The sequence below is a fragment of the Helicoverpa armigera genome, chromosome 24 (assembly GCF_030705265.1).
Source record: "Helicoverpa armigera isolate CAAS_96S chromosome 24, ASM3070526v1, whole genome shotgun sequence".
Classification (NCBI taxonomy): domain Eukaryota; kingdom Metazoa; phylum Arthropoda; class Insecta; order Lepidoptera; family Noctuidae; genus Helicoverpa; species Helicoverpa armigera.
The window spans coordinates 261,977-273,984 of record NC_087143.1 but is presented as its reverse complement, the minus strand read 5'-3'; the positions used below and the strand labels follow the sequence as shown (position 1 = coordinate 273,984).

General features: G+C 33.8%; 1 protein-coding gene across 1 annotated transcript in view; it reads right to left on the bottom strand.

The window, feature by feature from the left end:
- The window catches only part of LOC110383549 (uncharacterized), a 36,257-nt gene extending 24,709 nt beyond the window's left edge, over nt 1-11,548 (bottom strand). The window contains exon 1 of the mRNA XM_064041228.1: nt 11,275-11,548. The gene's annotated coding sequence lies outside the window, so the exon portion shown is untranslated. The remainder of the gene's footprint in view (nt 1-11,274) is intronic.
- Nucleotides 11,549-12,008: the final 460 nt, after the last annotated feature.

Genomic DNA, 12,008 nt, shown 5'->3' with positions numbered 1-12,008 from the left:
AATTATGATGCCCCGATATGACACTTCTAGACCATTCCAATGCCCTAAGTCTAAAGTCATCCGAATAAAATACAATTGAATATCATACAACTAATAAAACGTTATCCTGCTAGTCCTTTATACAATATACCAAATGCTATTATTCCAGTACAATTTACTTGTATAATTTAGTGCACATTACTGTCCCCGGCGCGTGGCAATGTGCTTCGTCTGACCCTACCGACCGTTATGATACGACGTATCGAGCGAGATGTTAATAGGCACCATTATTTATAGGTCATGTGACGAATAGTGTTTCTTGGAAATAACGGTAGTTTATATGGAGTTGTGTGCTGATAATTGACTGAAATAAAGTGAGCTATTAAAGGGTAATGAAAAAAGCTTTTAAAAGTGAACTAATATTATACAAAGTTTTTTTTTTTAACTGCTTTTGACCAAGTATTCTCCAGTTTTTGCAATTCGAAAAATCATGTGGCATTCGACATTATTTAACATTAAAATTCTTAAATCTGTTTTCTATCATTGAAAAAAAGGTTGTATTAGTTTTAACAATAGATACTAACATAACATTCAATGTCAGAAGCATGTCTAACATTGATGTAATTCGATACAGTAGCAATTTGCTCTCGACCATGCAAATGTCTTTCACACCTACGTGTTAATTTACTCTTTTGATTGCCGATTGCTTAGAGCTGGTAACAAACTGGAACCACCACGAACACGAATCTCCGCAATTCAAAAACAATTCCACGAACACATAGGGCAAGATAATTGAACTAATAGTCATAGCTTCCTTATGCATTTTCAATTAAAATTGTATGCACGCACAGCACAAGACAAAATTGTAAAATTTTCGGCTATCTTGTATCATAGGCAGGATTGAAGGCAATGTCGTCTCCAATTGGTTCAATACTCAAAGTCTACGGCCAATTCACATAAGTTAGGCACAATATTTTTTTTTGAACTTGATAGTCAATTTTATTTCGTGTTAATACTTCTTCAAGAGCTTATCGTGATAAAGCATATTTTTTGGATTATGTATGTAGTGATTAGTGTAATTTTGAAGTAGATGGTGTTAATGATGTAATACGATTATTTGGAATGACAACGCCAAAATTTGATGTAGTTGCATAAATGATTAAAGACACTTATTGAGTTAACATGAGAATCCTACAAATTCTGCTCAGACATCTTAATGAAGACAATATAATTTGTAATATTTAGCACATCATCTGAAAACCACGTATATTCCTAGGATTTACCTAGGTACGGAGGTTTTTGCCGATTTCAAGCAGCAAATTAATTTAATAAATATGAAAGATTAATGATCTTGCAATCTTATATGCCGACCCCAATCAAAGTAATATTCTTGTACATTATTCTTACATTCATCACTATCCATAATAATATACATTATAGTAAGTTCAACTCAGTTGTGCGCGCGGCCTTATGTGTGGGTAACCCTTGTACATATACAGTAACTTTGTGTGCGTGACAAGAGGTACAGTCGGGTACAATACAGTTATTTAGGGGTTGTATACGGGGGTTTAAAGAAAAACAGTTATTACGTAATTTAATGTTTATTTATTTATAATGATTATGAATCGCTATTTGAAAAATCAAATGATGAGTTTTCGGATTCGCTACTCTCCAAGGAGAATTATAAATTCTGACTCCAATGTCAAAATGTCTATAGTATTCTTCTTTTTTCTTTTCTACATGTCGACAAGTATTACACCACATCCCTTCATCAATTTGACTTAAACGTTCATTTATGAGTTTCATTATTTTGTTATTTTGGTCGACATTATGCGAAGCAATATAACTTTTTAAAATTCCCCACACATTTTGTTTACATTATTATACTAGATTATACCTCTTTTTACATTCTTAGTCCACACTTTTATTTATTGTCCACGTACCCCGAACTAGAAAATATGTACTTAAGGAGTATTCAATTCTTAGATACTGTCAATGTCAATTTGAAAATACGTATGAAAAAATAATGAAAAACTATATTTAACAATAAAAAGCTTTGAATGTCGTTTTATTTTTTGAAACGCTTTATCTGACTCCTTAATAATTTCTCCGCGAATATTTATTGTAGGAATTAGGAGTATTTTCGTAAACGACTGTACCCATAAGAAAAAGTGATAAGAACACGTCATCCTCGGACGACGTCACTGTCACACGAACGAAAGTTGTATATTTACAAGCCGACGCACACATAGGGCCGCGCGCAAATCTGAGTTGAACTATCTATAACGATATCTACAAAAACTATGAAGTACATAATCCAAAACCAGACCAATTTTGTTTAACCCGCTATCGCTTATGGCTTGCGCAAAGACAAGTGCAATTTTATGAGTAGTGACGTAACGCGCGGCATTGGGCTCCGGTTTCTAATGACGTATGCGCAGGTTGTTTGTAGCGTCTGTCGGCACGTAGGCTTTCCCGAACTGCTGGGTAAGAGTAGCTAGGGTGAAGTAGGGTGAAGTTAGGTGCTGGGAAATCTTTTAGGGATCAATTAGGGATAAAGTTCTTGTCAAGTAAGTGTGCCGTTTCGAAACTACTACTGAGTTCACTATAATCAAAGTCAACTGTCTAGCCTTTTCCCAACTATGTTGGGGTCAGCTTCTTGTCTAAATGGATGCAATTGCGTACCAGCGTGCCACATGAAGTTGCTCCTATGTTGACCTCCTCAACACAGCTACCTGAGCAATCCTTTGATAAGACTGATGATTGATGAATGATGATTGCCAGCTAGTCTGACTTCTGAATATCTTCTTTTAGTTCATTATGCATCACTTACTAAACGTGGACAGACGACCTTATAAAGGTCGCCGGAAGAAGCTGGATGCAGGTCGCCTCCAACAGGTATCTGTGGAAATCTAAAGGGGAGGCTTATGTTCAACAGTGGACGTACCATAGGACATAGCTGAGATGATGAGAACTAAACGGGCGACTGCACCAAGCTTTGCTTAGGTAATCCTATGATCGTTCAATCCGTGCGGCTGTTACCTATTTATTAGCCACGATAATCAAAATATAGCACTTGTGGGAGGCGACAAAGTATGTTGTGACATCCCTAGGTCATCTCGATCCGATATAGGTACTGACTCATTAGGAAACCACTTTCTTTGGAATGTGACATGTTTCTCTCTCTCCTTGATAGTGTGTGACAGAGAAGAAGGACATCTGCTTTCGGTCGCGGTATTTTAAGAATTTTCAGTTTTTTACCCTTTCTGGTAACGGTTCCTGTTACGCAGCTACAGACAGTCAAATTAAAGTGTGTCTTATCCGATACACAGTGATCTTTAGGTTTCATAAATAGTAAGTAACAGTATTTAAATAAAACTACCCTGTATTTTATTTTTTGATTCACCTGTATAACGAGGCGAGACTACAACTTTTGTCTACAATAAAATACCTTTTATAAAGAAAGTAATCGCATTTCTAATTTATATCTTATGAATAAGCGAATTCTGTCTATACAATTACTAGCGAGCAATGAACCCGAAAAACTTTCAATAATCTGAATATATCTTTGAAATTAATAATAATATGTTTAAAAGATTCATGCAATAATGGTACTGCTTTCTAGTAACATTCACTTCAATAACCTATATATAACTTTGATCATAGGTAAACAATTTAATAGCTGACTCAATTTTTTTACTAGCTCGTGTGATTTAATAATGTCAATGCTGCATTTCTTATTCAAATCTTCATTAGTAAGAAATATCGTGGGTAAGTATTCTCTAATTACGTGTAACAATGGAAAGGAATTCGCAAATTAGTGTTTTCTTTTCATTCTACTGACCACGTGCCGGTCTGATTACTACTAATTAGATGACCAAGTCAATTTCAACTTTATCTCATTGTAAATAAGCTTTAAATTCGATTGATTTTAACAGCAGTGAATTGAGTACTTGAATATATTTTGAACCTTAAAAATACAGGAATAAGGACGAAAATACAGTTGTTTTAGTAATATTTTACCATCTGTCGATCAATTTGAATCGATATGACAGATTGCCTATGATAATGGTATTGACATGCATAAGGCTGCATATGGACGGACGACTCGGTCACAAATTGCGACAAAAAAGTCGCGGTAATTATGGAATTAAGTTTTATTTTAGTCGATTGCAATTACCCGTAGTGAGATGACTAAGCCTATATAAGGATTGTTTACTTTATTGCAAATTATAGCAATTTATTGAGTAAATGCGGTCATCAGAATGAGTTTAATTCAATGAATTATATTTACGATTCATACAATATAATTGGTGTAAATTGTAGAAAATACATGAATATTATAGACTGAATAATGAAGGAAAAAAATAACTTATTCGTTTCTAAACACAGCACTTCTTTAAAACCAATTACAATACTCAAGTTCCCGTAAAATAGGCTGATGTGTTCAAAGCCTAACACCTAATTAATTCGAATAATTTCTATCGCCTATCACAAGCGATGGCCTTTGATACACTTAATTGGAGATCGTGTTGAAATGTCCACTGTAGTGCACGGGGAATACCATACACTTTGCATGTTATGTAAGAATTAATTGCAGCGAATATGTAACTGAGTGTATTAAAAAACTTAACATTATTATTTTTATAATCAACGTAATATTCTATTTTAATAGGAACTATAAAATAAGTGATTATCCGATACTCAGTTTAAGTTGCATTTTTGCTAGCTTCTTAACACAAATCTTCGTTATTTAAACTCTGATTGCAACCAGATTTCAATGCATTACCTAACTGCTTCAGTTTTATATTACGGATGTTCCTAAATTCACACTTTATCACAAGGCGGATCTAACAAAAAAACAAAACGCTACTCGTAGCTAGAAAAAAACAAACAAAAGAATGATCGAATACCTATAGTAACCTTTTTGGCTAACGTACTCGTATATTTTTTACAGTAACTAGTAGGTACTACGGACATTGTTATTTTGGACAAGATCAAGGTTATTTTCCATTGAATGAATAAATTAGACCTTGTTGAAGCTATCAAAAAATGCTCATTGTTAAGCTGGAGTTTTATTTAGTTGTACTTTACTTATTTATAAACTGAAATAAAATATCGGTTATATGTTTGCAATAAAAAGTTTTTATTATCTGTTCTTACTTTCTGAAGGATATCTCGATTTATTCTTCCTAAAAGAACACTTCTTGTATTTAATACCACCAAGAAACTAAGTTCCTGAAAAGCATGGACTACCGTATTAACCATATAAGCCCTGGTTTTACACGAATATGAACTGAACTATAGTTTACGTAAAGACAATATTGTGTTATGTGGTTGATTTTCTATGTAAATTAGATTTTAGCCATGTTATTTTTTATTGAGTTGCTAACATGCAACGTAGATATTCCAATTTGATTGCGCCAATTCATCTTCTCAGCAAAAACAAACTAGACCAGTCGTCAAACCGCCGATTTTACTTATCTTATGGATCTTAGGTCCATAGTAGGTACCTAATGTGTGGACTGTTAAGGGACTACCTTACATATTTTTTATGGTAGATATACAAATTTTTAAATTATGTTATTTGTATTGAAAAAACTATAAAACCTTTTATAACCAAAACAAACTCTAGATACCTACCTGCCAAATTCTCATAGGGCTATCTAAAAGAGAAAGGATATCACACAGCACTATAATGTCCCTAGCTGAAAGGAGATTGCTCCACATTCCATGTTGTGGTATGCGAGCCGTATTATCATGGTGCAACAGTGAAGCTGTCCTATTGGGACCAACAGAATTAAGTGCGCTGAAGTTTTAAGATACTGATAAATTGTGGTCTGGGTTTGGGTGTAGATTAACCGGGTTTCAATAGCCTATCTATTTGAAGATTTGTTTAATAGAAGATAAAGATAGGAACTTTAGATTCCGAGTTTAGAGTCCGTATGTAATGTTTTTGTTGCATAAAGTTTAATTAAATAAATTTTATATGGTTTTCGATAGAGGAAGCTCTAATGCGTTTGTCAAATACTTTAGGTGGTTTGCGTATGAATTTTACATGGGCCTTTGCAATTAAGGATAACCCGAAAAAATCAAGGTCTGGTTAACTTTTTGTTATAAAGGTAATTCCAGTAATTCACATCATTACAATACGTTATAAACACCAATGGAAGTGATGCAACGTAAATGCAGAAAAAAAATTCAACAACAAAATAAAAACAGCATTTTTCAAATTGACTCCACACACATACTTACATACAAACATACATTATCCTTACTGGTTAGACCCTGCCCCAATTGTCACAACCTAGAACATTATTAAAGCCTGCCGCAGATAATTAATACATATTTATCCATATCCACCTTATCGCCTTATGTCTTTCTAAGCATGATCTTATTGGCTCTCGTTATTATCTACAATCTTACCATCTGCAGACACCATAGACTTTACGTCGTCAGCAAAAGGTTTAAATTGGCTTGACTTTGAGTTAGGCTATCCTGGTATCTAATTAAAATCTGCCAGGTTACTTTAAGCAAGGCATAAGGACCTTATGTCAATGGCATATGGTTGACATTAGATTAGCGTGACGGTAAAATAAAGGTTGTCCTTAATTTAATGTCCCGACGTCCGTTACAAATAATTGGTACAGATTGCGTGTAAGGAGAATATAATAAATTATTAAACAGTAAAGTATATAGCTTAACATATAACGGTCGTATTTAGATTAAAACGTCTGGTCAAGTTAATGAAATTGTAATTCTTGGGTTAATAGGAAAACATGCGTGCTTGGGTCGTTATACAAGCATTTATTAGTGTTTAAATATAGATACAGATTATCATATTGTAGATAATTTTAGATAATGCAAGCTTTACTCAGGTTTTTCTTTTTGCACTTCATTTGTAAGACCTATTTTCGCGAGAAATATTAAGAAATTCGCGAGGCAATAGAGGGTCCGAAGATAGACGAAAACACAAAGACTGAAATAGATTTAGTCAATGAATAGAACATTAAAGACAAAACAATAGGACAAGACATGACAATAAAAGCTTCTATTAAAACCACATAATAATAATGTGCTTGGGCCACATATTGGACCCAACATTGTACCATATAACAACAACCAACTAACCTTGTCATCAATATTGGCACTCTTTTCATTAGAAGTCCAATTGAGAGCAAATACATTGATGTACTTTATTTGGCACACGTGATAAAAACCAATCCTAATGAAATCCGATACGGTTAAAATGATAATGACTCAATGAAAAATCGAAATGAGATCACCATTTTGAGATTGACCTACACTTCTAATCTATTTGAATAGGTACCTGAAAAGATCTATGGTGTGGAACCTGCTGATTTACTGTTACCCTACATTCCTACATTCTAATAAGTAGATAAATCTAGTGGGGACTCTTTACTGGTGTGAACTGAGGTAGAGTACCTACTAATATCTACTAGTATTCGTGCTGATTCTTCTGATAGTTGCTTTTGTAACACTTATATATCTCTGTCTGCTCATTCAACTATTATAGTACAAGTCAAAGGCAGAAGGTTTTACATAGACCTATTACAGGTTCTTATGAAACGTCAACAGCTAGGTTAACTGTTCCAGAAGTGGGTCTTATGGAGCTGAACCGACAAGAAACTCCATAGACACTCTTGGACAGATTCTGTATTCACAATTGACAGCATTCTTCTTAATGTTCTTTTGTTCGTTAAGCCCATCAGTATTTAGTTCTTATTGCTCCACAGCCTATATACAATTATCTCGTAACTAATCAGTATTCACCAGCGGATCAATGTTCAGCAACTGCTATGTTATACTCTGCACGTACGACTGTTGCTTTGGATTGCGTCTAAACTGACTCCTGTTTAGTTGCTATTGTGTTGTCATTTGTTTTGTTATTAATCATTAGAGGGATATCTATTAAGTTAGTCAAATGTCTGTTATCGTTACTTTAGATGGGTTTTTAATCGTTTTCTTTTTTCAGGGCTTTAAATCTTTCACTATTGCCATTTCAGATGATTTGATTGGGGTATATTCATTTAGTTTTCAACCTTAATTTTAATAATGAGTAACGTTGACATTACCAAATGTCTGATGGATTATTACCTTCTTACCGCTCTCAATTCCTGAATTTTTTTCATACTTTGAGTTCTAAGGCCACATTAACCCTTTCCAAAATTCAGCAAGACAGAGATCCTTCTCCTCAATTTTAACTATGATTGTAACCGCAGTTAGCAGTAGGAAGGAAATAACTATTACATTAGAATCACCATCATTAAGTTATTTGATGACGTTTCCGTAGAACCAAGGTTCAAGTGACACTTAACTATCAATTACTGGTTTATGGTCATTTTAACGGCTTTGACACATATTTTAACTACAATGGTTAACTGCAACTGGTTAAAGGTCGTGTCAATTGTAATTGGTACTTTGGAACAGTTGAATTGTAATTTCAAAGTAGTTACTTTGGAAGATTGAGAAGAAGAAAAAATAAATAAATCTCTTCTTCTCAATCTTCCTGCAGTGTTCCCAAAATCTCTGTCTATGTTTTCCACTTTCATTTCTCTCTGTTAGCAGCTAGACTAACATGCGCTCCCTTCTAATTCATGTCATCTTTGAGGCAATCAATCTATTTTTTCCTTGGGCTATCTCTGCTTTCAACCCCTCCAGATTTATATTTAACACTCTCTTTGAAGCATGAATTGCACACCTTGCCAGCTCAAACATTTTTAATTAAATTGACGAAAGCTATACAAATGAATCAATTTGAAATTCATCCATATAAAAATGATGAAATATGCAATATCTATGCTTACAAAAGTGGTAATTTTCTCTTCGCATAATTAAAATCTAACAAAAGAATCTAATACAGCACGAAATTAGTTTCAAACAACTTGGTATAGGGGAGAGTGGGGGAATTGCGGACGCTGAAGGGAAATAACGCACAACATTCGTCCTATTAGTAATAATCAGTCTGTCTTTATTAATTATCAATCTTTAGTTATTTGTCTACAAAATCAATTATACTTTTTATACGAGACCAATCAATAAATATAATATTTTTAGCAAAAACAAAACCTTGTCAGTCCGTATTTACCCGTAGCGCTCGGGGTAAATTCGGACTGACCCTGGGTTAATTACGGACAGCATGGGGTATTTACGGACTAGGTGGACCTAGCAAAAATCACTGGCAAAAGTCTTTAGAAGAACTTCCTGCAGTGCAGTTTTCATGAGCCCACTTGTTACCCACACTTTCAACACATAATCCAGTCTTCGGTGGGAGGATCACTTCCTGACAATAAATGCAAAAGTAATCAACATTTCAACATCAACATTCTAATCAAGATTTTAAGTTAGTTTTCTTGCATTTCGTTAAAAACGGATTTTATCCTCTCTTTGGTATTGTAGAAACACTGCCCTTTTTCACTTTGTCAAACAAATACCCAGCTCTGGGAATACCATATTTTTCTTCCGCCTGACGAAAAGTTATCCACGGGTTTTTTATTTCTTGTACAGCTTTTTGTAATGATTCGATTTTTTTCTTATAACATATATTTCCGAGGCATTTAAAAATGAGTAGTTATTGATTAATTTCATAATAGTTTATCGAATTAGGGGTAATTGCGGACGTACGTATTTACCCCGCGAGGCTTGTCCGCAATTAACCTAACTGGGTATTTTTAAATCAAAGAGGGAAATTTGTCGATTATGAAACGGTTCGTAAAAAAACAACATTGGCGATTCAAACTCCATTGACAAACCTATCCATAGAAAATATCACTTTTTACCATCACTTAATATACAGACCTGTCCCTCGAATTGTAAAACACTAAAAATTAGATCAATATTCACTTTTTTTTGAAATTTTACCTACCTTTGAAACTGTGCGCAGCCGGCTGTCGTAAGTTTTTGCGTGGCACTAAAATGGTGGAAAGAAACAGATGACAGCACCGGGCTGCTGCGGGGGGGATTGAATGAGTAGATACTTGCTAGTCCGTATTTACCCCGCGTCCGTAATTCCCCCACTCTCCCCTAAATAGTTTTGTGCAATTGTCATCATAGACCCAAACAATGTCTATGTACGTACAAATAAATAACATGAGGAACTTAGTGTCGTGGGAACTCCTTTCTAAAACCTAGTAGTCCCTTATGCAATGATAAGCTGTCTTCGTGAGTATATGAAGGATTTTGCAGGGCATTCTACTGTCCATAAGATAGTATTGTGTGTTCAGTTTCTCATAGAATCAATTAGTAAAGGAGCAATATGCAATTTCGCATCTCCTACAGTTATGGCCGTTTTTTGAGTTGTTTCCCATATCGGTGGTTTATCTATTCCTTTTCAGGGAAAATGTTACAGCTTTCCTCAAATAACTTTGTCGTGCTATGGTTGCATTGAATGTGCTTGATTTATGAGTAGCGCTTAATATTCTTACCTCTGTATACAGCCCAATTAAAGTACGACTAACTTTAGGTGTCCTAATTAAACAAAACTGGATTATTTACCTAAATAATACGCTCTTAAAAGTAAAATATGTATGACCCAAAATCCGCTGCGTCGTACACCTGCTCACTAAAGTGTTGCAACCCAAATGCATAGCAAAAAGAACCAAACGAGCTCTTAACTATTTCGCCGAGTGTACGCACTGAGACGGTGAAAGCAAATCGTTTAGTTTATGTTCCGCATTCATTTCTAACTGATGTATTATTTACGGTTTTTATAGTAAAAGGGTTTGAAGCGAATTCATCATACTCCTTATCCTACTATATTTTTTGTCAGCAAGTCTTTTTCCATACTTCTGAGTCTGACGTTTTCTCAGAAATCAAATTGTTTACAGTCATACCCAGTCTTTTACACAATGTATCCAAGTTATTTTAGTCGTCCTCTTCCTCTGTATTCACATAACTTCATGCTAAACCACTTCCTTATAATTTTATGTAATAACGAGTAGGTATTTATAATAATTTTTGAATATAATACAGTCTAATTTGTTATGACGCATGTTTTTGTAATTTTGATCTGTTTTAGGTAGTTCGATTAGAATCATTAAAATTCTTCAATACATTACCAATTTAATGATGACCAAAAACATCCTCATTGTCCTTCAAATAAAATACTTTATTAAGTAAATATCCTTTTTGGTATTTTAGGTAATCGAAAATTAAATCAAAAATACCAAATTGAAGGCGATAATTATTTAAATTCAACGTTACACATTTAAAACTCGCAATTTTAATACAAGTAAACACAGATGTAATCGCTCGATATGTAACGTAAATATTTACCTTGACAAGTAATTTCCTTCCAAAATTATATCATGAACCGACCACTTATCACTGATACACATCAAACAAATTATCTTTAATTAAAAACTCTTTTTAAAACACTTAAAAAAATAACAAAAAATTGTTTGGGAAAACCACACAAGATTATGCAAAAAAGAACTAAAAAAAACTCTTATTTACAACATACACTATTACATAACATCAAATCGATAAAAAAATATTTATTTTACGAAAATAATCGCGATATCTATAATTTTTGGTAGGGAGTTCCGCATTGAACGTGCGCTTGCGTCGAAAGCCTGACAAAAACTAACATTATCTACATAATAACAGACTTGATTTTGAGGTAATTGATGATTAATATCATTGTATATTGAATACATACAACCATGCATAACTATAATCTGTAAAAGTATTGTTGTAGGATCAAATTCGGGCTATAAATTGTATCATATAAATACCTACATATTGTTATAAACTTTCTAAATGTATCTTTCATTGTATTGACTAACGTTGAATGAAAATATCTTCTCTGTAAGAGAAGAGAGCACATCCCAAAACTGGGACATTAAAAGCCTACTCGTATTATTTAAAAAGGAATGCGTAAAAGGAAAGAGCTTCCTTAACAATGTTCTTGACAGGTAAATATGTTGTGGTTGTGGTTTTTCTGATACTCATGTTATTCCATGGAATTAGTGTAAAAAAATATTTATAAAAAATACTTGGAAAAATGT